General features: G+C 35.8%; 1 protein-coding gene and 1 pseudogene across 44 annotated transcripts in view; one reads left to right on the forward strand and one right to left on the reverse strand.

The window, feature by feature from the left end:
• LOC112665959 (sarcolemma associated protein) overlaps positions 1–25,725 on the reverse strand; it is a 145,551-nt gene that overhangs the window by 95,464 nt on the left and 24,362 nt on the right. The window lies entirely within an intron of this gene.
• LOC112665714 (pyruvate dehydrogenase E1 component subunit alpha, mitochondrial-like) lies at positions 728–16,613 on the forward strand (annotated as a pseudogene).

A 25,725-nucleotide genomic window follows, 5' to 3' on the forward strand; every position in this document is an offset into this window, starting at 1 on the left:
GGTTTAAAGGATGTAGCTTTATATTATTTAATAATGCACACAATAGGCTCAGTCTAAGGACAGTTGACATTAACTTATATAGTACTAAGAGGTGGGGAAGAGTAAGAAACTAAAAAAAAAGTTTCCATTAAAGACTGGCAAAATTGGCAAAATATAGGAATGTAGATCTTACTTAGAAAAAAAAAAAAAAAACTGCCCACACATAAAACACTTTATTTGGCAAACAAATTCAATGGAAATGTTAAAAGATAAAATAGCACATCTACCCCCAAAAAGAACATTCATAGCTTTTTTAAATGCTTAATAAGGTAATGAAAATAGCCATGATGGTCTTTTCCATCCTTTAGGCCCAACCACTCAGGCTGGCATATAAATTTTTTTTAGGATTTTATTTTTAAGTAATCTCTACACCCTACATGGGGTTCAAAAAACAACACCAAGATCAAGAGTCACATGCTCTTTCAACTGAGCAGATGCCCAGCTTATAATTATAATGTTTAGAGTACCACGGTCTTTAATCATGTCTCTTCATTTTTAGTCATAATTAATTCTTCTGGAGATTTATCTCTTCAAGGTTTTGATAATTCACACATTCAGAGCTGAGTTCTTTAAAAATTATAATAATCCTACTTTGAAAGAGAAAATGAAACAAAGTCACTAACTGAGGATTAAATGAATAAATAAAAATAATAACAATGCAACTTATGGAACAATCATTTTGACTAAGATGGGAAACAATATGGAGGCTGAAGAAACCCCTTACAGGGTTGAGTATAATGCAGAGGCGCTTATTTGTCTGCTGTCACATGACTCAGATGTTCAAACTCAGTCTACTCCCAATATCCTTCACGACATAATGCTCCTGAGGATGGGTAGGTAATGCCCCAGTTAAGAATTATTCTTTTTTTTTTTTTTTTTGAACTGAAATTTAGTATCACATTTAAATTCCACCTCCATTTATGACTTAAACACAAGGCCTAAAATTATTTCCCTAGGAAACTTTTAGGGCCAAAGTGAAGTTTACTTAGGAAACTTTTAGGGCCAAAGTGAAGTTTACTTTGAAAAGGATCGTTAATTTCTTTCAACACCACAGAAGGTAACATGCTTACCATTCAGAATTCAGCTATAGAGAAATTTCAACTACAAAGCCAAAGAGTTCACTGTTTAACAGTGTCAAAAGGATACCACATAATATATAATAACCACAAGTTTTTGAGTGCTTACCATGTGCTTGCATAAACTACTTCCCATGCATTCTTTCGCTTAATCTTTACAACAATCTTATAAAGATATATGCTTCATTAATTGCTATACAACATACAAATTAGGACTAAAAGAGGTTAAGTAACTCGCCAAAGGATCTCCCAAGCTAGTAACTGGGGAAGATATACATTTTAAACTCTTTGACCTCAACCATTCGGCTAAGTACTTACGTTTGTCTGGCAATTTCAAACCCAGTATCTCTAATATTTCTCCCAACCATCCTGTGATGTAAGAGTGCTTTTGATCATTTTATACATCAGCAAATCAAGGCTGACACACAAGCCAAGTGACCTATCTATATTCACAACAGAGAAAATAAAACAATAACTAGGGTTTATACCAAATCATCATGAAAGGTAAACTTTTAAAATTTCTTTCAAAAAATGCATTTGCTATCTATTGCCATCTACTTAACAATCCTAATAAACTGTGTTTCCTAGCTTTTGTGTCCATGGGTAACTAAAGAGAACAACCATTTGCTTATGCCAGGGACTATACTTAGGTACTTTACATACATTACCTCATCTAAACTTCAGAACAGGGCACCTGGGTGGTTCAGTGGTTGAGCATCTGCCTTTGGCTCAGGTCATGATCCCAGGGTCCTGGGATCAAGTTTTCACAGAGCTCCCCACAGAGAGCCTGCTTCTCCCTCTGCCTGTGTCTCTGCCTCTCTCTCTGAGTCTCTCATGAATAAATAAAACCTTTTAAAAAGATAAAAATAAACTTCAGAACACTGTGATATAAGCAGTACTGCACATGATCAGATAGGATCAGGAGTTAAATCATATGCAAGGATTATACAGAAAGAACAGCAAACAAGTCGTATTAGACTCCTCATCACCATGGCAAATTCTGTGAAGATGAGGATGAGTGATATCCCTTTTTCTCAGTGATAGTCCTAGACATTAACAAATGCCTGCTGAATAAATACCAAATAGTATTTTTTAAACATTTATTTGTTTTAGAGAGAGAGAACGCAAGCAAGCTGGGGGAGCAGAGAGAGGAGGAGAGAATCTCTGAGACTGAACTAAGCACAGAAGCCAACACAGGGCTTAATGTGGGGCTCAATGCAGGACTCAATCTCATGACTGTGAGATCAAGACCTGAGCCAAAACCAAGACTCGAAAGCTCAAATGACTGCCATCCAGGTACCCTAATACCAAATTGTATTTTAAATAAATATTTCATGAGTGTAATATTTACAACCCAAACTCATTCCATCATTTACCCATCAATTCCTGAGCACCTCTGGACAAGAATTCAACCATCAGCCTACCAGTAATAGAATAAATGTGACTATGAGAAGCCACTTAGAGCAAATACAAAACAGTAGCAATAACAAATACTATTACTGCTAATAAACAATACCAATAACCCCATAAGACATCTAGTATGTCACCAATTCCTACAAATTGTGATTCAGAACAATCTGCCTTTCCCTTCTCATTACCATCTTTTTTTTTTTTTCTAAGATTTTATTTATTTATTCATGAGAGAGAGAGAGAGAGAGAGAGAGAGAAAGGCAGAGACACAGGCAGAGGGAGAAGCAGGCTCCACACAGGGAGCCCGATGTGGGACTCAATCCTGGGACCATGAGATCACGCCCTGAGCCAAAGACAGATACAGATGCTCAACTGCTGAGCCAGCCAGGCGTCCCTCATTACCATCTTTCTAATCTAGGTGCATAACTATTGCCAAGATGGGTCCACATCCTTCACACTGATGCTAGAATTATTTCCTAAAACACAACCTGATCACTTTGTTTCCCTTTCTAAAAGAGCTGTTGATCCTCTATTGTCTTCAAAATCAAATCCAAGAGCTGTGACAACTTTCAAAATGACACCAATCAATCACCCTATCTAGTCTGATCTTCCACTCTTCCTAAAAGGTATCATGCATTCCAGGAGCGCCTGGCTAGCTCAATTGGTAGAGCATGCAAAATTTTTGATCTAAGAGTAGTGAGTTCAAGCAGCCCACTTAGTAAGAAAAAAATATATATATATCCATTTTAGCCTTGCTTAACTACTAGCAATTTGCCATACAAGCCCCAAGCCTCTGTGTGTTTGCTTATGCTGTTCTTGGACCCGAAGAGCCCTTGCTTCCATCCACCCACACTCTTCACATGTTAAAAGCCTCCTTTTCTTGCCGAAGCCCAGTTTAAACACTTAAAATAAGATTTCTCTCAGATAACATTTCTCACTAAATAAACACAGAAATCAGAGACTCAAGGTTTTATTCTAAGTTAAGCAACTAACTCTCACCTTGATGTCCAAATCACATTTGGAATAGCACTATTATCCTATCTTCTCTAATCTATAACATTCACTGCCTGTCATAAAGGTCCCATAGGCACAAGTCATAAATGATTTTCTTAAATGTAGAACAAATACACTAAATAACTCATATGCTACAATGGAAGCTAAAAAGTTTTGATTTAACATAGGATAGGCCAAACTGTATTACATCCAAGGAATAATATGTTACATAAAACAGAACATAAAGATTTGAATTCCACCATTATCACCTTTTAACATACTGTATGATCTTGAGTATTACTTAGTGTTACTTAACCTTTGTGAGCCATCCTTTAGTTATAAAAAGGTAATTATAAAAAACCCCTTTTTATAAATTGAGGATAATATCAGTATCTAGCTCAGTGTTTGCTGTAAGGGTTAAATTATGCCAAGCATGTAAAACACTAAGCACAGTATTTGTACACACTAAACAAATGGCAGCAAAAAAAAACAAAAAAACATATATACAGACACACACATACATATAACATTATCAACCAGCCAGATCAGCTCTGATAATTATAGATTAATATACCACATTAAATCATATTTAAGCTATAACAAATAAACAAATGGCAGCTATTACTATTAAATCCACAAGAAATGCATAAATATGTAGTCATTTTTAATTCCTTCAAAGGAACTGATGCAAGTCTTTATTGGTTAAAGTTCTTAAAGATAAAGTCCTTTGCCAATTAATTAAACAGTAAACAGCTGATAGAGATATAAATAGATCAGTAACAGCTGAACTCTAACACATACAGGTGTTAAAAATAGAATGTCATTGCCCCATTACACGTGAATATTACCATAAATAACCACAACCTGTACACAGAAGGAAAGCAGTTAAACCTTTGTTTCACAGCACAAACTAAAAACATTCTATGAAAAATACAAAACACGTATGACAATGTGGATCAGAGAATTCCCTAATGAAAGTTAAATCAAAAGGAAATCACTACTCTCAGGTAATACATAAATACACTTAGAAAATGTTACATAGATTAGCAATCTAGAGTTCAATTAACATTGTGAACCAACTTATGAATAAATTAAGCCACAAGATATTTAGCAGATATCATAATTCCATTTCTAAATACAAGCTCTACTATATTCCTGGCCCTGAGTGACAGGGCTGGAAACCCAGTCAAGTTATAGAATAATGCAAACAGAAGGCTGTAACTCACTGAATTCAAAACTCAAAATCTACTTGGCCAACCTTTAAACTATCAGAGCAGAGACAGAGATCTTCCCATTACACCCTCCTGTACTATTTGAATTTTCTGTTTAAAAGAGGTGGGGAAAAAAATAAATAAATAAATAAAATAAAATAAAAGAGGTGGGGACATCTGGGTGGCTTAGTCAGTTGAGCATCTGACTTGATTTTGGCTCAGGTCACGATCTGGTCAAGATCTCAGGGCCGTGGGATTGAGCCCCACATCAGACTCTGCACTCACCAGGGAGCCTGCTTAGAATTCTCCCTCTCCAGCTGCCCCCTCCCTGTTTCCTCCCTTCCCCACCCCTGACCTTGCTTTCTCCCTCTCAAGTAAATAAAAATCTCTTTTAAAAATTAAATGTAAAAAATAAATAAATAAAAATAAAAATTAAATAAAAAAATAAAAAGAGACACATGTATGGGAAGGGGTAAATAAGCATCTAACTCCAAAACTCTCAAAGACCTAGAAGCCCAGAGAGATGGGCAATTAACAGAGTGCTCAGTATCAGTGTGGCAAAAATTAAAACTAGTGTTATACTTGGCTCTGGCAAGAATGTGGAGAAATAGCAGTCTCATATACTGGGCATGAGAATATAAACTGTTACTATCTCTTTGGAAAATGATTCAGCAATACCTATGAAGACTTTTAATGCTTATGTTCTTTGAGAAACTCTACATTCAGAAACTTAACCTATGGGATGCCTGGGTGGCTCAGCAGTTGGGCGTCTGCCTTCAGCTCAGGGTGTGACCCCAGAGTTCCGGGATCAAGTCCCACCATTGGGCTCCCTGCATGAAGCCTGCTTCTCCCTCTGCCTGTGTCTCTGCCCCTCTCTGTGTGTCTCTCACAAATAAATAAATAAAATCTTAAAAAAAAATCTAATCTATAAAAACACTGAAAAATTCACACACACGTACAATGGCAAATGCATAAGCATGTTCACTATGCAAGGTGAAGAGAAGTTAAAAACTGGAAACAGCTAATGTCTAAACCAAACTACATTATGCTGATCTGATGAAATATCAGACATCACAATCATGATATCACAATCATCAAAAAATAATGATAGATATTGGTACTTAAAATATATCATATACAGTGATCCCTTTTTACAAAAATGATACATATGTTTACAATAAGAATGATATATACTATATAGGTAGATTCAAATGCTAATGCACCATTAGAAAACAAAGATCTAAAAGAATACATATAAAATGTTCATAGTCCTTATATCCACAAAAAGAAATCCTAAATATATTTTAACATTAAGAAAGATATAAAATTTTATTAAATAAGCCTAGCAGGGGTGCCTGGTGGCTCAGTGGGTTAAGTGTCTGCTCAGGACATGATCCCAGAGTCCTGGGATGAAGCATAGCATCAGGTTCCCCGCTGAGCAGGGAATCAGTCTCCCCTGCTCTTGCTTCTTCCTCTCCCACTCCTCCTGTTTGTGTTCTCTTTCTCTCTGTCAAACAAACAAATAAAATCTTTTTAAAATAAATAAATAAGCCTAGTAAATTTTCAATTCCACTATAGTCATTTAGTGGAAGAGAGTGAAAGGAAGATGAAAGGAAGAAAAAAAAATAGGGATACACACTTAACTACACGAGAGAAAAACACACAAAAACAGAATCTGCTAGAAAGAAAAGAGGTAAACAATCAAGGGAGATTAAAGAGGAAAGAAGTTCAATAAATTCAAAAGGATTAGTAAACTAGTCATCTTCCACACATGAAAAACAGACTTCAGAGGTAAAATCACTGACTTTTGAACTGAAGAGTTTTTTGCAGCTCATTTCCTTTTTGTTCCTTCGGATTACAGGATTCAATTCTGAATGGAATAGTTTCAGCAGCCCACCAGAATTCTTTCTTTTTTTTCATATTTTTATTTATCTATTCATGAGAGACACAGAGAGAGAGAGAGAGAGAGAGAGAGAGAGGCAGAGACATAGGCAGAGGGAGAGGCAGGCTCCATGCAGGGAGCCCAATGTGGGACTCGATCTCGGGACTTGATCCCAGGACCCCGGAATCATGCCCTGAGCCAAAGGCAAATGCTCAACTGCTGAGCCACCCAGGCATCCCACCACCAGAATTCTTTATCTGAGGTAATTCAAACTAAGAGACTTGGTAAAACTTTGGTCTTCGGGATTTCTGCCCTTAATATAAAAGTGTTATAAAACTGAAAAAGCAAATTAACCTTTTACACAACACAGCACATACAGGAAATGTAATTTGTATAGTACAAGATTTCCTGACAGATTGAGTGTACAATCTGAAAGGAAGGGGTCAAGAGCAATACCAAAGTTTTTAACCCAAGCAATTTAGAAGCAAGTAGCTGCCTCTATGTGAGCTAGAAGGGCTGAAGGTGGGAGATTTTGTTTCTTCTGTTTGTTTCCCTGTTTTTTTGTTTGTTGTTTTTTTTTTAAATTGAGATTGAAGAAGGGGCTAGGAGTTTGGCTTTGGACATACTAAATTTGAGGTATCTATTAGACATCAGGTGGAAATGTAAAAAAGCAGTTGGATATGAGCTTACAGTTCAGGAAAGAAGTCTGGGCTTGAGATAAAAATTTGGCTGTCATCAGCAAACTCAAAGAGTTTAAAGAGACAGGATGAAATCACCAAAACAGCAAGAAGACAGACAAGACCAAGAATAGAGCTTTTAAGCAGTCCAAAACTTACAGTCAGGGAGAAAAAGACCAAGCAAAAGAAATTTAAGAGATGGACAGTAAAGTATGAGAAGAACCAAGGGAAAGTGCTGTGTCCCAAAAGCTATGAGAATGATGTTTTCCAAGAATGTGGGAGAAATTAACTACATCAAATAATGCTGAAAACTCAAGTAAGATAATAAACAAAAACTGACCACTGGAAAAGCAACCTGAAAGCCACTGATGACCTTGACAAGAACTATATGAATAGTTCTTGAATGAAAGTGAATGAAAGCTTGACCAGAAAGGGGCACCTTGGTGGCTCAGTAGGTTAGGCATTTGACTCTTGATTTTGGCTTAGGTCATGATCTCAAGGTTGTGAGATCGAGCCCCACACTGGGCTCTGTGCTGGGTGTGGAGCCTGAAGATTCTTTCTCCCCTTCTCTCGAGCCCCTCCCACCACCTCTCTCTGCTTCTCTTTCCCACTCTTAAAAAACAAAAAACAAAAACAAAAACAACAGACCAGAATGATTCAAGAGAAAATGAATAAGAGGAATAAAAAACCATACATATAGACAAATCTTTTAAGAAGTTTTGCTCTAGGGGCACCTGGGTGTCTCAAATGGTTAACCTTCAGCTGGTTGCCTTCAGTTCAGATCATAATCTCTGGGTCCTGAGATTAAGCCCCACATCAGGCTCCCTCATTGGTGGGGAGTCTTCTCCCTCTCCCTCTGCCCTTGCCTCTCCCCTCTGCTCATGTGCTCTCTTTATTCTTTCTCTCAAATGAATGAAAACTTAAAAAAAAAAAGAGTTTTGCTCTATATGGAAGCAAAGAAATGAGCAGTCATAGCCAAGAAAACCATCAATGAAAAAGGCAACCTACTGAATGAGAGAAAATATTTGCAAATCATTTATCTAATAAGGGGTAAATATCCAAAATATATAAAAAACTGATCCAACACAAGAAAAGAAAAAGAAACAAACTAAAAATGGGTATCAATAGACATTTTCCCAAAGATGACATACAGATGTCTAACAGGTACATGAGAAGATGCTCAACATCACTAATCATCAGGGAAATATAAATCAAAACCACAGTGAGGTATCACCTCACACCTGTTGGAATGGCTATTATCAAAAAGACAAGAAATAAAGAATTGGAAAGGATGTAGAGATGTAAAGAAAACAGATCCCCGTACACTGTTGGTGGGAATGTAAACTGGTGCAGCCACTATGGAAAATGGTATGGAGGTTCCTCAAAAAAACTAAAAATAGACCACATGATCTAAGAATTCCACTTTTGAGTACTTACCTGAGGAAAACAAAAACACTAACTCAAAAAGATATATGTACTCCCATATTCATTGCAGCATTATTTATAATAGCCAAGATATGGAGACAACCTAAGTGTCCATTGATGGATGAAGGGATGAAGGAAATGTGATTATATATAGGCCTATGTTTATACACACACACACACACACACACACACACACACACCCTTATTCAGCTGTTAGAAGAATGAAATCTTGCCATTGATAACAACATAGATTGCCCTTGAGGGCATTACGCTGAGTGAAATAAATGAGAGAAAGCCAATACCATATGATCTCACATACATGTGGGATCTAAAAACAAACAAAAAAGTTCATAGCTACAGAGAACAGACTGGTGGTGCTAGAAGTAGGGGTTGGGGGTTAGGAGAAATGGGTAAAGCATGGCAAAAGATACAAAATGTTGGTTATAAAGTAAATAAATTGCCACAGGGATGTAATAAATATATAGCTCCCGTGACTGGTTAATAATACTGAATTGCACTTGTTAAAGTTGCTATAAGAGTAGATCTTAAAAGTTAAAACTTCTCATCACATGAAAAAAATTCTGTAACTCTGTATAGTGGATGTTAACTAGATTTATTGTGGTGATCATTTCCCAATATATACAAATACTGACTCATTTTATTGTATACCTGAAACTAGTATGTTGTATATCAATTATACCTCAAGAAAAATTTTTATTAAAAAAAAATGAACAGTAGCTAGAAGGGAAAGTGAAGACCAAGATAATTTTTTCTTTAAATACGAGAAAAATCACAATTTCATATACTACAAAAATAACCCAGTAGAAAGGAAGGGCACTTAGAAGGGCACTCTGAGGATTCAGAAGTGGTTTCCTAAAGGAGCTGTCCATGCTGAGTCATGAAGGCTCAGTAGGAGTGAGTCAAGATGAGTAGAGAGGGGACTGAAACAGAATGAGCAAAGAGAGGTAAGAAATAATATGAGGTGGGGGTAAGGGGAAACTGAGGAGGGGTCTGGCATGTGAAGTACAGAACTGCAGCTTGAGAGGTAAGCAGTCGCCAAGCCTTTTAAGACATCTAGCAGGACAATCTTTATTGTACAGGGACTTGCCACTACAGGGTTAAGGCAAAAAAGTACTGAGATCAAACTGACACTGCACATGGGGAGGGAATGGCTTGAGGGGTACTAGACTGAAGGGAGGGAGACTAGTTATGAGGCTACTAAAAAATAAATAACAAGGTTCTAAACTAGGGCAGTATTAGTAGTGAAAGGGGTTTAGTGATGGATCTATGCACTCAGTGTTGAAGGCAATGGGTTACTGGGCAGATGATAATGCCATTATCTTTTTTTTTTTTTTTTTTTAATGCCATTATCTATATTTCGAAATACTGGTGGGGGGTGCGAATGATTCATTTCAGTTTGGGGAATATTGCTTTTGGAATCTCTATTCAACATCCAAGTGAGTAAATGTAAATGTAAGCAGGCAGAGGATAGAAAACTTGGACCTTTGGGCTCAAGACATCTGAAAGACATCAGCATTTGAATGGTTATTAAAATTATTGTGAGATGATCCAAAAGTAATAATTACACAGAAAACAATGACTGAACTTTTAGGAATACTAGCATTTAAGGATAAATTAGTGAAGAAAATGCTTGAAGGAATATCAGGTCGGAAAAGCATAAGAAAAATCAGGGAAAGAAACATTCAACAGGCCAGAAAAATAGCCAAGTGCTAATTAATACATCTCCCAGCGTAAAAAGAGATGCTGTAAGTGACCCGAATAAGCTGGCAGAAATCAGAGATCAAGAAAAGTCAAATAAAGTAACAATCTGAACTTTCCGATTCTGTTCCATTAATTTTTCAAAAATTATAGAATCTAAAGGGCCCTCTCTTCCTGAGATCCTTAAGTAGTCAAGCCAATTTGAGTGGAAACACCTAAAGAGACTAAACACAGTTATATCACTACCTTACAGGAAGAGATCATTTCCAGTTTTAGTAGAAAAATATTTGTTGCTCTATATACAGAAAACTGGCAATATATTTCTTAATAAACCAAAATCACTGACAAGCATAATAAAATAAGAATTTTGCTTTTTATCATTCCTAACTTCTTGATTATTACATATTACCTATGACTTCACATAAGCTCAACTAACAATATAAAAATCTTACAGCCTTATACATCAAGGAAAAGTATTTATAAGTACAGATGATGTAGAAACCTATAATGTTAGTAATTAGGGAAATATATTATCAGTGCAATAAAAACTTATCAGAAATAGAATTTTTGATGTTGGAAGATAAAAGATAAAGATAAAAGACACAGGAGGAAAATAAATAGAACAAGGATCAATTTCCATTTCTTGATTTTATCACTTTTAGGCAGACAATTCATCAGACTAAAAAAGCACTTATTGTTGGATAACTGTACTGCAATGTACTAACTGGTAGTGACACAAGTGTTTGGTTCCATCCATACAGAAGAACTCCACAAGGAACTTAAAAAAAAAAAATCAACAGGAAGCATATTTTCATATGAGTGCCTAAAGCAAAATCAGCAAAATGTAGAAAGAATGAGACAGATTTACTCCAAATGGGAAAGTTAATAGCATTTTTTCTTGGAACGGGGTAGACTCCCAAGGTGTGAATCACTGGATTAAAGAACACCTGGATCCAGGATTTACCCAAAGCTGTAAAAGCAGGATTCACACTATAGCAGAGCAAACATGCGCTCTCTGGGCCAGAAAGAAAAAAAGCTGCATTGGGTTAGTGTCTCAGGAGTTTGGATGAGTCACAAACACAGAGTGGAGAAGCACAACCAGACTCTACTTCAGCACATGGGGAAAATTTGCAGCTGTTTTCTTATCTTTTGATTCATTCCCTCCCTTAGTAATTTACTATTAAAAACTTTTAATTATATTCAAGGAAGCTAAAATAAAAGTTACCTCAGAATCTTACTATTCCAAAGATCTGGACAGGCCACATTGCTTTGCACATGAACTAGGTCAACATATAAAGAAATCAATATCACTACCACAATCTTCCTAGCACTATGAATTTTGCTAACCTACTATAACCAATATATAAAACCTTTATTTCTGTGATCACTAGGCAAGAATGAATATTTATTTGCTATGTATATTTTTCTAGAAAGAATGGACTGCTTGTTTCAAAAAAACAGAAACTATGTAACTATTCAACAGAAGAATGATTTAAAAAATTACAACCCATTCATGAATATTATACACCCTTAAAAAAATATTTGTGGGCCTATGGCCCAGTGTAGAGAAGGACATCATCACCACCACTGCAGCTACCATCATGGCCTGAACTCAAGAAGATGCTCTAAGATGCACTCTAAGGGGACAATACTCACCATTTCCTGCCTGTCACAGCTAGCAGAGTGCTTGCTATTGGCATATCCTGTAACTTTATAAATGATGCTACATTTGAAATCAAGAAATATGACCTTCATAAGTTATAAGAGGGCCCTCGTATCACAACAGTGCTCAGCAGGGAAGAGGGACTCAAATAGTACAAAATAATACGCACTGTTTGCCAAGAGCATTAACAACATTATTCCTGTTTTTTTGTCACTTGTGAAATGTCAGGAAGGTAGTGGGGAACTTGAGATTGGATAAATATGGATCATCTATCTCATCTAGGCCTACTGGGCTCACTGCTTTAGCTTTACTTGTGGACCTTCTGTCCCAGAAATTTGCAGAGTTTACAAGACAAAGAGAAGGTTATACTAAAGAAAAGGAAGGATCAATGCATATGTACACCAAAAACTGTACTGGGGCAATGGCATTGTCAGAGCTCTAGTTCCCCTGGGTGCTGGTATTGGTTTGGCCTATAAATACAACGGAAAAGAGGAGTTCTGCCCAACTTTATATTTGAAAATTACAATATGGCAGTTTTGTGGAAATCACCATTTATTTTCATCTGTGAGAATAACTGCTATGAAATGGGAGCATCTGCTGAGAGAGCAGCAGCCAGCACTGATTACTACAAGAGAGACAATTTTATTCCTGGGCTAAGAGCAGATGGAATGTATGTTCTATGTGTCCAGGAAGCAACAAAGATTGCAGCTGCCTATTATAGATCTGTAAAGAGGGCCATGCTGATGGAGCTGCAGACTCACCAATATCAAGGACATAGTCTGAGTGATCCTGGAGTCAGTTATCATACACAAGAAGAAATTCAAGAAGAGAGCACTTCTCAAAGATAAAATAGTAGACACCAATACTCTCAGTGTTGAGGAATTAAATAAAACTGAGGTTATTAGCAAAGAAATTAAGAATACAGTCCAGTTTGTAGCACTGATTTTGAACCAATATTGGAAGAATTAAGCCATCATATCTACAGAAACAATTCACCTTTTAAAGGTGTATTTATTTATTTGAGAGAGAGAGAGAGTGAGCATGCGTGTGTGCACACAAGTGGCAGAAGGGGCAAAGAGAGAGGGAAAGAGAAAATCTCAAACAGACTCTACACAGAGTGTGGAACCGGGCTCAGGGCTGGATCTCACAACCTTGAGATCATGACCTGGGGATCCCTGGGTGGCTCAGCGGTTTGATGCCTGCCTTCGGCCCAGGGTGTGATCCTGGAGTCCCGGGATCGAGTCCCACGTCAGGCTTCCTGCATGGAGCCTGCTTCTCCTCTGTCTATGTCTCTGCCTCTCTCTCTCTCTCTCTGTCTCTCAGGAATAAATAAATAAAATCTTTAAAAAAAAAAAAAAAAAAGAGATCATGACCTGTGCCAAAACCAAAAGTCAGATGCTTAACCAACTGAGCCACCCAGGCGCCCCAACAATACACCTTATATGTTTATGGTAAATCAGTGAATCAAGTTTAAGTGGATCATTTAAAGGAAGACTGTAAATTTATTATTATGCCTTCAATGGAACATTCATGGTCAACTTTTAAAATTTTGTCATCTCAACTTTAAAAGGAATAAAACCCATAAAACAAAACTTTTGTGAATGTTTATCCCATGCCATAAAATTAAGTTTAAAATTTTGGGGGAAAATGTAATGGGTTTCGAAGGTCCAGTGGTGCAGTGGAAGTACAACTTCTTTCCTATGTCCTACAGTTTCCCAATTTCCCTCCATAGAAGAAAACACATTATCAGTCTCTTCTATATTAAAAAATGGATTTTTAACTGAAACAAACCAACAAACACAAAAACATAGCTCAAATGTCTAAAGGAAAAGTTCACAAATTCTTACATTCAAGAAGATAAATATAGAAGGAGAAATATAAACACTATGTAATTAACATGACCCAAGTAGCAAAAGCTGCAAAAGTACACACCTGGGTAATTTACAGGCATTGAGTTAAATCTCAGGGAAGACAGAATAAGATACTTGACATGTAGGGGAGGAACTCTCTCATATCTGTACTGAGACAAACAACTCAACCTAAAATAAAATCTAATCCCTAAGGCAAAAAGAACTCTCCTCCCTTCGTCAATGAGTCACAAAGCTGTCTTGAACTGATTTTGTCTATCAAAGCAGAAGACACAGCACTTTTCCTCTGCTATGGGAATTATCTAGGTATGTTTTATAAACAACAGTTATTATAATTAGAGGTAAATATCCTCTAATATCTGTTTTAGGTAACAAATTGTATCCCTTAATTGTGGAAGTCAAACTCTTGCCTTTTGCTTCCTGGCAATGTTACTCAACTAATTTGTTCTCTGACACAGAAATAATGACCCCTGTAGTGGGCTGCCTACTATACAGCTAGAATCCTGCAGAGAAGGGGAGAGCTTTTAAAGATCTAAGAATAAATGTATTAAAATACAACTTTCATTCTTATCCCCAGTAGGGAAAAATGTAATCATCATCATTATGACTGCCATTAGAAACTGAGATACCATACAGTGACTTGCTCACAGACAAAAATTTCCAAAGCAATGGAATAGCTGAGTCACTATTCAACTGAAGACTTAATTAAGTATCTCATATAGTCAGTGAAGGAAGATGATATAATATTATGAAAGTGATCTATTTCTGTGTTCGGAGTTCCAAAATGAATTAACATGGCTGCTGACTCTGAAAATTATTTTCACATACTTGGATTTATCTCTTAAAGCATTTGGATACATCCTTTTTCAGGGATTAAATAACATCTATGCATCAATCAAGTCACATGATATATAGGTCATGGTCTAACAACTTCCAGCTGCTTTTGTGTTATAACATTAACTTTTCCTAGAACGGACTAGTCAATTGGGTTATAACATTCCCTTGGGCTTTAAGCCATTTCCTAAGTTTAAAATTGAAACATCAGTTGAAGAAAAACAGGTACAACATAACAACCTATACAACTTAGTTACAAATATATTAAGTTGCATACATTAGCTTCAGAACAAAAAGTCAGAAAAAAAACTATAAAATCAAATGAGATTTTTACTGCTAAAAAGATCTATAAAATACCCTCAACAATGAGATTAACTTAGGGGCCCAAAGAAGCTGCTTGTACTGACACAGGACATTTAAGTAAAGCTGAGGTAAGGGAACAGGGACTTCAAAATATTCAATTTCACAAATCAAAAGCCTCCACAATATCAAAAATATCTAAATAAAAAAAAGTTATCAAATGATAGGCAAATTTAAGAAGCACTCACTTGACTAAAATATCATTAGAAATAATGACTGCATTAGAAAGAATCCTATATACCAGTAAAAATCGTTAGCATTTATTGAGTCCTTACTATGTGCCAGACTCCTCTCTCTCTCTCTCTCTCTCTCTCTCTTTTTTTTTTTTTTTTTTTAAGATTTTACCTATCCATTCATGAGAGACATGGGGGGAGGGGGGCAGAGAGCCTGATGCGGGACTCGATCCCTTAACCCCAGGATCAGGCCCTGAGCCGAAGGCAGACGCTTAACCGCTGAGCCACCCAGGTGTCCCCAGACTCTCTTTTAAAGTCCTTTACATGCATTATCAACTCATTTAATTCTCACAACCCCCCAGGAGGTATTATTATTATCCTTACTTTATAAACAAGAAACCTCAGGCACAAAGAGGTTAAATTACTTGCCAGAAGTCATCAAGTGAATAGGAAGAAGAACCAGAACATGAATCCATACCATGATCTCTTCAACTGTAGTCCCTAACTCTCCTCTCTCACCTCCCAACTCTTAACCACTATGCACACTGGCTTTTTAATTTTAGCCTAACTCCTCATTTTGAAGATGAGGAAACTGTCCCCCAACGAAGAGAGAAAATTCACTAAAGGCTCAAAACTTTTTTTTTCAAGTAATCTGCCTACCCAAAGTGGGGCTCAAACTCACAATCCCAAGATCAATTTTTGCCATATTTGTTTTTTTTTTAATTAATTTGTTTTTTTTTTCTAATATAAAGTACTTATTGTTGAAGGCAGGAGAGTACAATAAAGTACAGAAGAAAATTTAATTCACTACTCCTAGCTTCCAAGAATAACCACTATCAACACTTTAACATACTTCTTTATATGCATTGTAAGACCAATACTGCTTCTCTGCCCCATATTTTCAAAGAAGTTTAGAGACATAACTTTATATACAGTTGTATATGTATTTGCCTTTTTCACTTACATCATCATTTTTCATGGCATTAAATATTTTTTGAAAATATGACTAAATAGCAAATGACATTTCATAAATTTCATTAATTTAAACCAAACATGGTAAATTTTTACAATTAATCCTGTGATGAAACTGTTATACTTACATCTTTATGCAAAATCTCTGATAATATTCTTAGATTAAATCTCTAGAAGTGACATTACTAAAGTTAAGGAGTATGACAACATCTAACATGTATGTGGTTAACACTATTGCCAAATTGTTTAAGCCCTTCGAAGATATTTACTTGTTTGATCCTTGTAACAGAGAGAGCAATGGACCCAATTAGAGAGGGAATGAATGCCCACAGAGAACAAGTAACCTGCCCAAAATCATACAGCTAGAAAGTGACAGCCAGGATTCATAAGTAGTCAGGCTCCAGGATCCGTGCTCTTAATCATTATCCTAGCCTATTTTATTTCCATACTTTTTCAATATGATCAAGTCTCCTAGAAACCTACTACAAATATACAAAAATCCTCTGAGGAACCTGTAGTTTCAGAAAGCATCCCAGGGGATGCTAAAATCTAAAACCCACTATCCTTATCTAAATATTTTATTTTATTTATTTATTTTATTTATGTTTTAATTTAATTTAATTTAATTTAATTTAATTAATTTAATTTAATTTAATTTAATTTAAAGTAGGGTCCATGCCCAGCATGGAGCCCAACACAGGGCTTGAACCCATGACTCAGATCAAGACCTGAGCTGAGATCAAGAGTTGAACACTTAACAAACTGAACCACCCAGGTGCCCCAATCTAAAAATTTTAGAAGAGAATATTTAATAAACCCTTCTCATAAAACCTTTGATAGTTATGTGGATGAAAGAGTCAAGTAAGAGAGTACTCAAAAATGATTAAAATAAATCTTCATGACCTTGGATTAGGCAATCATATTTCAAATATGACATCAAAAGCACAAGTTACCACATAAACGAAGAATTTTTAAGATCATTAAAAATTACTTCAAAAATAAAAAATAGGTAAGTTGAACTTCATCAAAATTAAAAACTTTTGTACCATAAAAGACACCTTGAGGACAAATATTATATTATTCCGCTTACATGAGGCACCTAGAATAGGCAAATTCATAAAGTCACAAAGTAGAAATAACAGTTATCAGGGGCTAGGGGGGATGAAGAAGGGGAGTTATTTTTTAATAGGCACAGAGTTTCTGTCTGGGATGATGGAAAAGTTCTGGAAATGAATAAAGGTGATGATTGCATAACATTGTGAATGTATTTAATATCATTAAACTGTACACTTAAAATGCTAAAAAAATACTAAATTTTATGTATATTTTACTGTAATAACAAAAAAAGGCACCATCAAAACAATCTATAGAATCGAAAAAATATTTACAAATCATTCAACTGATAAGGGAATTATATCCAGAATATACAACTCAGCAATAAAAACATAATTTTTTAATTTTTTTTTTTTTTTTTTTTTTTTATGATAGTCACAGAGAGAGAGAGAGGCAGAGACACAGGCAGAGGGAGAAGCAGGCTCCACGCACCGAGAGCCCGATGTGGGACTCGATCCCGGGTCTCCAGGATCGCGCCCTGGGCCAAAGGCAGGCGCCAAACCGCTGCGCCACCCAGGGATCCCAAAACATAATTTTTTAAATGGGAAAAGGATATGAACATTTCTCCAAAAAAAATATACGAATAGCCAGTACGAACATGAAAAGATGCTCACAATATTATTAATTAGGGAAATGCAAATCAAAATCACAGTGTCCTATCGTTTCATTCTAGATGGCTATAATAAAAAAGACCGTAACAGGAGCACCTGGGTGGCTGTTGGTTAGGCATGTCTTTGGCTCAGGTCATGATCCCAGGGTACTGGGATCAAGCCTTATATCAGGCTCCCTGCTCAGCAGGGAGTCTGCTTCTCCTCTCTCTCTCTATCTCAAAAGAATAAATTTTTTAAAAATCTTAAAAAAAAAAAAAGGCAGTAATAAGTGTTGACTAAGAAATAGAGAAATTGAACCTTCACATACTGCTGGTGGAAATGCAAAACAGTAAAGCCACTTTGGAAAACAGTTTGGTGGTTTCTTAATACGTTAAATATGGAGTTACAATATGACCAGCAATTCTATTCCTAGGTATATAACCAGGAGAATTAAAAACATATGTCCACACACTTGTACATGTATATATTCACAGCAGTATTACTCATAATCACCAAAAAGCAGAAACAACCCAAATGGCCATCAACTGGGTATGTGGTAAATGTGATAAATGAAATGTGGTATATCCCTACAAAGAATATTATTTGGCAACAAAACATATAAAGTATGGATACGTGCCACAACACGGACAAACCTTGAAAACACTACGCTGAATGAAAGAAGCCAGGTATGAAAGTTCATGTTACATGATTCCATTTATATGAAGTATGTACCAGATAGGCAAATCTACAGAGGCAGAAAGTAGATTAATGATCGCCAGAGGCTAGGAGAGGAAGAAATGAAGACTGATTACTAAATGGGTACAGAGTTTCTTTGAAGGGCAATAAAAATGTTCTGGAAATAAATAGTGGTTATAGCTGTACAATTTTGTGAGTACACTAAAAAATCACTAGTGTACACTTTAAATAATTAAAAATGAACTAAAAATGTGATTATAAAATTCATGCTAAATATATAAATTTTGAAATAAAGTTCTCAGAAGTAATCATTTAAGACTGTAAGTATGTGGGGGCACGTGGGCGGCTCAGTGGTTGAGCATCTATCTTTGGGCTCAGGACATGATCCCAGGATCCTGGGATCGAGTCCCACATCAGTATCCCTCCAGGGATCCTGCTTCTCCCTCTGCCTATGTCTCTGCCTCTCTCTGTGTCTCTCTCATGAATAAATAAATAAAATCTCAAAAAAAAAAAAAAAAGACTGTAAGTATGTGAATTTTGAGAGAATTAGTGAGGGAATTGAAAGGATAAAAACAAAGACTTTCTGGGAACTACAGACAATGGAAATAAAGACAAAAATATCAAAACTATGGAAATAAAGACAGAAATATCAAAACTATCAAAAAGTTAAGAACCAGAAAAGTACAACATCATACAAACAAAAGCTTTACAAGTTCTATTAATCATATTGAAGGAGATGTCTGACTCTTGCTTTTGACTCAGGTCATGATCTCAGGGTCCTGAAATTAAGCCCCAAGTAGAGCTCCACACTTAGCATTGAGTCACCTGAGATTTTCTCTCCCTCTCCCTCTGCCTCTCCTGCTCATTATAAATAAATCTTTTTAAAAAATCATATTGAAGACGAAAAAGTGAGTTTCAGAGTAGAAAGAAAAGAAAAAAAAAACCCACCAAAACAAAATCACTCAATGACTCATCCATCTAAGCAGTTCCCTGATGACTTTAAAAAATAATTTAAGGTTCACCTGTTAGTAAAGAGGAGGTCAAGAAGATACATATATGACACATATTTATAAAATTAAAGGAGATATGTACAGATTTCACCAAATGCAGAACACTAGTACTGATGGCAAAACTCAAATTTAATCAGAATACTTTGGGGCCATACAATCGCATTGCTTTTACACACAGATTTATAGGACAGGATGAACTGAACTATGTTGCATTCCCTGTCGATAAATTAGAAGCACTCCCATTTATCCTAAATAGGCTAACTTGACAGTGAAAGATGGATGATGGTACCTGCATGCTAGAATGTCCATTTCATGGAGGCAGGGACTTTGTTTAGAATAGCACTTAGCACAAAGGAAGTGCTCAATAATGGTGGCTGAATGAATCAACAGGACTTTGAAATTTGTAGAATACTTTGCATATGTTTTAGGAATTTACACCTAGGTTAGGGAATTCTATACATCTAGAAATGGAATTGTAATGGATGAAAAGCCGGAAATACATGCAATGTAAAACTAGAGTTTCAGGAAGGAAAGAATTTCTCTTTAAATACCACACTGACTGGAGGCAGGTAAGAAGCCTATATAACTTCCTTATGTTGTTAAATGTTTTTGTTGTTGTTGTTAAATGTTTAAACACAGTCATAAATTTCCTTTAATTTTTACCTCATCAGTATGATGAAATATACAAATGGCTCTATATACTTCTAAGGAATTAATTAATTTTTACCATTATTTAAATGGTAAAAATAACAATAAACACTCTGAATTCACCAGTCAAGTAAAAGGAACACATGATACAGAAAATAAAATCCCCTAAAGACAAAAGATATGATTTAAGTAAAATACAATAGACAAAATCAGTACTTACAAGACCTAAGAAGAAAATATAACTTAACTGCTAAAACCTATTCAGTACTAACTAAACCTAGAACAATGAGTACAGAAGAAAGACAAAGTTCCCCACCTTAAAGGAATTAATTCAAAATAGACAAGAAGAAAAATAATAATGTCATAACAGAGATGAGGACAATTTCTAACAATGACCAATTCAGCTAATTTACTTATAAGCTTATATGGAGAATAAAATAAGCCACAACCTATTGTAAAGCATTAGTGCTTTATAGAAAGTTTCTAGGCTTGCCACATAAATACTAAAATCAATACCCACAAAAGGTATTTCATATAAAAATATCACTAGCAAGTTTGCATTTAAATATTTAATTAATACAATTATGACAAAACTTTGTTTCTTAAATCAAAGTACTCCATTGTTAAAATGACAAATGTCATTAGTTTACTTCACTTTTCTTTTTAAACAAGACACCTGCAGGCAACAGATATGCAATTAAAGCTGTAGTTTAAGTTCAAGCAATTCTCTCTGAAAACATCAAAAAAGATATCCCACTAAAAAGTCCTATTATACTTCTCACATTTGAATATTATTTTGGATTTACCTCAATTAAGTACTTTATTTACAATCTAAAATATCAAGCAAAATTTGAGATGAAATGTCTTTAGAGAGTTTCAACTCCAAAGTTTAGTAAAGAACATAAATTGGTTTAATTAAAATTACAATTTTTGAGTACTTAATCTGACCAAATGCTATGTTTGGAGTTTTCTGCTGATACAAGAGTTTATTTGATAGTTTTCTGAAAATAATGCAATGAACTTTTAAATAGCCATAACTTAGAAAATTAATCATACCTTAACTTTTATTTCGCTCTCAAACTGTTTTTCAAGACCCTGAGAAATTTACACTCAGTTTCAGGAGTGTTATCTTAGTAGCAGAGCCGGATTTACAAGGAAGTGACAGTGCAGGTTCTGGGTTTTGACATACACGCTTTACAAGAGAAAACATTGTGCAAGTAAAAGAGTATGAAGGTTTAGAACTGCAACACATGCTAAATAAAATGGTACTTTTTAAAAGTAAGACTGCTGCTATAAACTTACACTGAGCCAAAACTCACAAAAAGGCCATTCCTCCTAAGTTATCTTCTCCTACCTCCCCACTCAAAATAAATTTTTCCATCCTAGAACTCCTATAAAGTATATTTTTAAAATACATTTCTGTATATCTTTATTATCTTTACATTTATGGATAAAACTCTCTGACACTGAAAATATTTCATTTGACCCCTTTGCTCCAGAGTAACTTATGTTTTTCTATTAAACTTAGAGTGAATTTTAAATATTTCTCCTATATTCAAAATTAGCTACTTAATTTATAACTACCTAGTTTCTAAAAACATTTCCACATACATGATCTCATTTTATGTAGTATAAATCCAGAGGAATTATTAGTCTTACACATTTAATAATTGCTTGATATCTTCATTTTTATTTAATGTTGAAACTATGCTTTAAAAGTCACATGTTGGGATACTGGGTGGCTCAGTTGGTTTAGAGACCAACTCTTGATTTCAGCTTAGGCCATGATGTCAGGGTCGTGAGAGGGAGCCCCATATCCGGCTCTACCCTGGGCATGGAGCCTGCTTAAGATTCTTTCTCCCTTTGCCCTCTTCCTCTTGCTCTCTCACAGTCTCTCTCTCAAAAAAAAAAAAAAAAAAAAGATTCTTTCTCCTTTTGTCCCTCCCCTTACCTCTCCCCCACACCTGCATGTGTGTTCTCTTAAAAAAAAAGTCACATATTCAGCATCTACCACAAAAACAAGAATGCAAAATTGAAAAACTATTATAAAATTATATGAATGGGAAATAAATGACCAGAGTGACCTGGGTAGCTCAATCGGTTGAGTGTACAACTCTTGGTTTCAGCTCAGGTCATGACCTCAGGGTTGTGAGACTGAGCCTCACATTGGGCTCCACACTCAATAGGGAGTCAGCATGGGATTCTCTCCCTCTGCCCCTTTCTCGCTAAATAAATAAATAAATAAATGATTTTAAAAAGAGAAAAGAAATGAAGTGACCAAAGTAACATAAAATTAAGTAATAGAATTTGATAAATCATAAAATGTACCTCTCACTATAAAAATATTCAGATTTCATCAGTGTTTCATTTTTTAAAAATCTTGGTTTATAAGCTCCTATAACCATTCTTTAATAGTTAAGAATAGTTCATCAGGGTAGATACAAAAACATTTAACCCTTTTGTTGAATACTAGGATTTATGCTAAGAATTTAATTTTGGCTAAATATAAAATAACTATCAATCATCCCCAAATTAAGCAGTCCTTGAGTATCTCTCATTCATATATTTTGGACATAGTAAGATCTGGATATATATTCAGCTACACACACACAGACACACACACATACTTTGCAGATCAAGACTTTTTTTGCACCAAGAGAAATGCAAAGATAAATTCCTAGCTTTAAAAATTAAGAATATCAAAAAAGTATTAGAGAATATCATCTATGCTACTGAATTTTTTTTTTAAGATTTTATTATTTATTCATGAGAATACACAGAGAGGAGACAGAGAGGCAGAGGCACAGGCAGAGGGAGAAGCAGGCTCCATGCAGGGAGCCTGACATGGGACTCGATCCAGGGTCTCCAGGGTCACGTCCTGGGCTGAAGGCAGGCGCTAAACCGCTGAGCCACCCGGGATGCCCTATGCTACTCAATTTCTAATGTATGCATTACAACATTTTAGCATTCCTATACATTTTTGACATCTGTGATTCATGTCCCATTTGCACAAATTGTATTTAACTCAATAAGATCTCAACTTACATCTATTGAAAAATTAATCTGGAGAGGGAATGTCTAACCTATAAGGCTTTTCTCATTCCACATCACCTGCCCCAACCATGTAGGGAACCACTGTAGTCTCCTCAGAATTAGCAACAACTAAAACTGGAGGGAAAAAATATCATGGAAGTGTACATGATACACATATCTTTTACATGGAAATGTTCTCAATTACTCTCTGTATCCTTATTCAAGCAGTTTAAGGGCTATAACATTCACTAATTTATAGCCCTTTACCCAAGGCCAGTAAGTTTCTATACTCACTACTCCACTCAATAGCCCACCACCTTTTACTACTTTCACTCCTCATAAAGTGACATTTGAGTGTTATTAACAATTTTCTTTTGAAAACCTTCCCTTGCCTTGTTCCTCACAAATCTAGTCAGTCTTTGCCGGTCTTCCTATTTCTCTGGTTCTTCTTCCAACTCTATTTTTTTTCCCCCACCAACTGCTCAAATGTTGATCATCCCCAGGGTTTTCTTCTCTAGCCTCTACTTTCCTACAGATGTACAAACTTCCCTGGGAGTATATTTTCTACAGCCTTCATTATTGTGGTTGATGACTCCCAATCTGTCTCCCTCCATGCAGATGATTTCGTTGCACTAAACTCTGTTTCTTTTTTTTTTTTTTAATTTGTTTTATTTATTTATGATAGTCACACAGAGAGAGAGAGGCAGAGACACAGGCAGAGGGAGAAGCAGGCTCCACGCACCGGGAGCCCGACGTGGGATTCGATCCCGGGTCTCCAGGATCGCGCCCTGGGCCAAAGGCAGGCGCCAAACCGCTGCGCCACCCAGGGATCCCTAAACTGTGTTTCTAAATGTCCTTTCTACTATATCAGTCTGTCAGGTCTCCTTGACTCTATCTAGGTACAGTTCCAATGTCTTCCACAATATTACTGAGACTGCTGCTTTAAAAACAAAGATCTAACCCTGTGATTCTTTTAAAATTCTTTGGAACTCACCAAAAGCTCTAAAGGATAAAAGCAGTATGACATTAAAATCCTTCATGATTTGATCCTAACCTACCTTTTCTGCCTCATCCTCTTTCCCTTCTCCCATATTATGTCAAACGAAATCACTCAAAGTTTCTCAAACAAGGGGCACTTGGCTGGCTGAGTTGGAACAGCATGCAACTCCTGATCTCAGGGTAGGGAGTTAAAGCCCCACACTAGACATAGAGACTACTTTTTAAAAAAAGTTTCTCAAACAAGCCACCTACTTTTTTTCCTTCATGCTTTTACTCATGCTATTTATTGATGCAGCTTAAAATGTACTTCCCCCTCATTTGCATGCTAAAATCTTTCTCTTCTTTTAAAACTTGTTTTATACGTCACTTCTGGTGACATTGTTTCCTCCTTCATTGCCTTATCAATTGGTGATTCCATCCTCAAGATCTCTACTGCAATTCATTCAAACAGCACCTCTCTTAGCAATTATTTCACTGTATTGTAATTACTGTATTAATTCACTGTACACATGTCCACTTATGTAGAATCACTAAAAGCAGGAATCACAACTTGTCATCTCTATCCCTATCAGCTTGTAAACATGTCATACAGGAAATGCTTAATAAAGAGATGTTCAACGAGCAAATGCTATGTAATTTATGTCACTCTCTACCTAATGTTTGACATATGAACTCCTATATCCCAGTATTTCATCTGAAAATATGATTAATAGATTCAGTCCGTGACAAAGCAGATAAATAAGCAAGATAGACTGAAGAGATGTTTGGGAAAAAAGCACTTATGACTAAATCCCATAATTCAATGTCAGATGTCAGAAATATTCGCAAAAGATACTAAGTAGTAATCAATGATACAGTCCTGGATCTCTCCAAAAAACAAAAAAACCACTACTTCAAATTATATTTCTTTATGTCTTAACTTTCTCATCTCTAAGAGAATACAAACCATTTACCTTACAGATATTAGAACTCTGATAAGGGACTAGAAAACAATTTTATTTTTGCTAAAATATATTTTTTATAGTTCCCAAAGCTATATAATTTTCACTTTGAGTCAAGAAGTAAGCTGAATGTAGCAAAATGTATGACTGTGCTCAATGATTTCACTGCTTCTTCCTATATGAATATTAATTATACCTCCCTGCTCAATTTCACCACACTTGGCCATACGACTTGCTTTAGGTAATAAAATGTGAATGGAAGTGACATGTGCCTCTTCTGAGCAGAATCTTTAACTATAATTCCATGGTTCTGCATAGCTTTTTCCCTTCTAAACATGTACCAGACAGGGACTGCTCCTTAAGCCTGAATTTCAGAAAGGAAAACAACTGTGG

This window comes from Canis lupus, chromosome 20 (genome assembly GCF_003254725.2).
Source record: "Canis lupus dingo isolate Sandy chromosome 20, ASM325472v2, whole genome shotgun sequence".
NCBI lineage: Eukaryota > Metazoa > Chordata > Mammalia > Carnivora > Canidae > Canis > Canis lupus.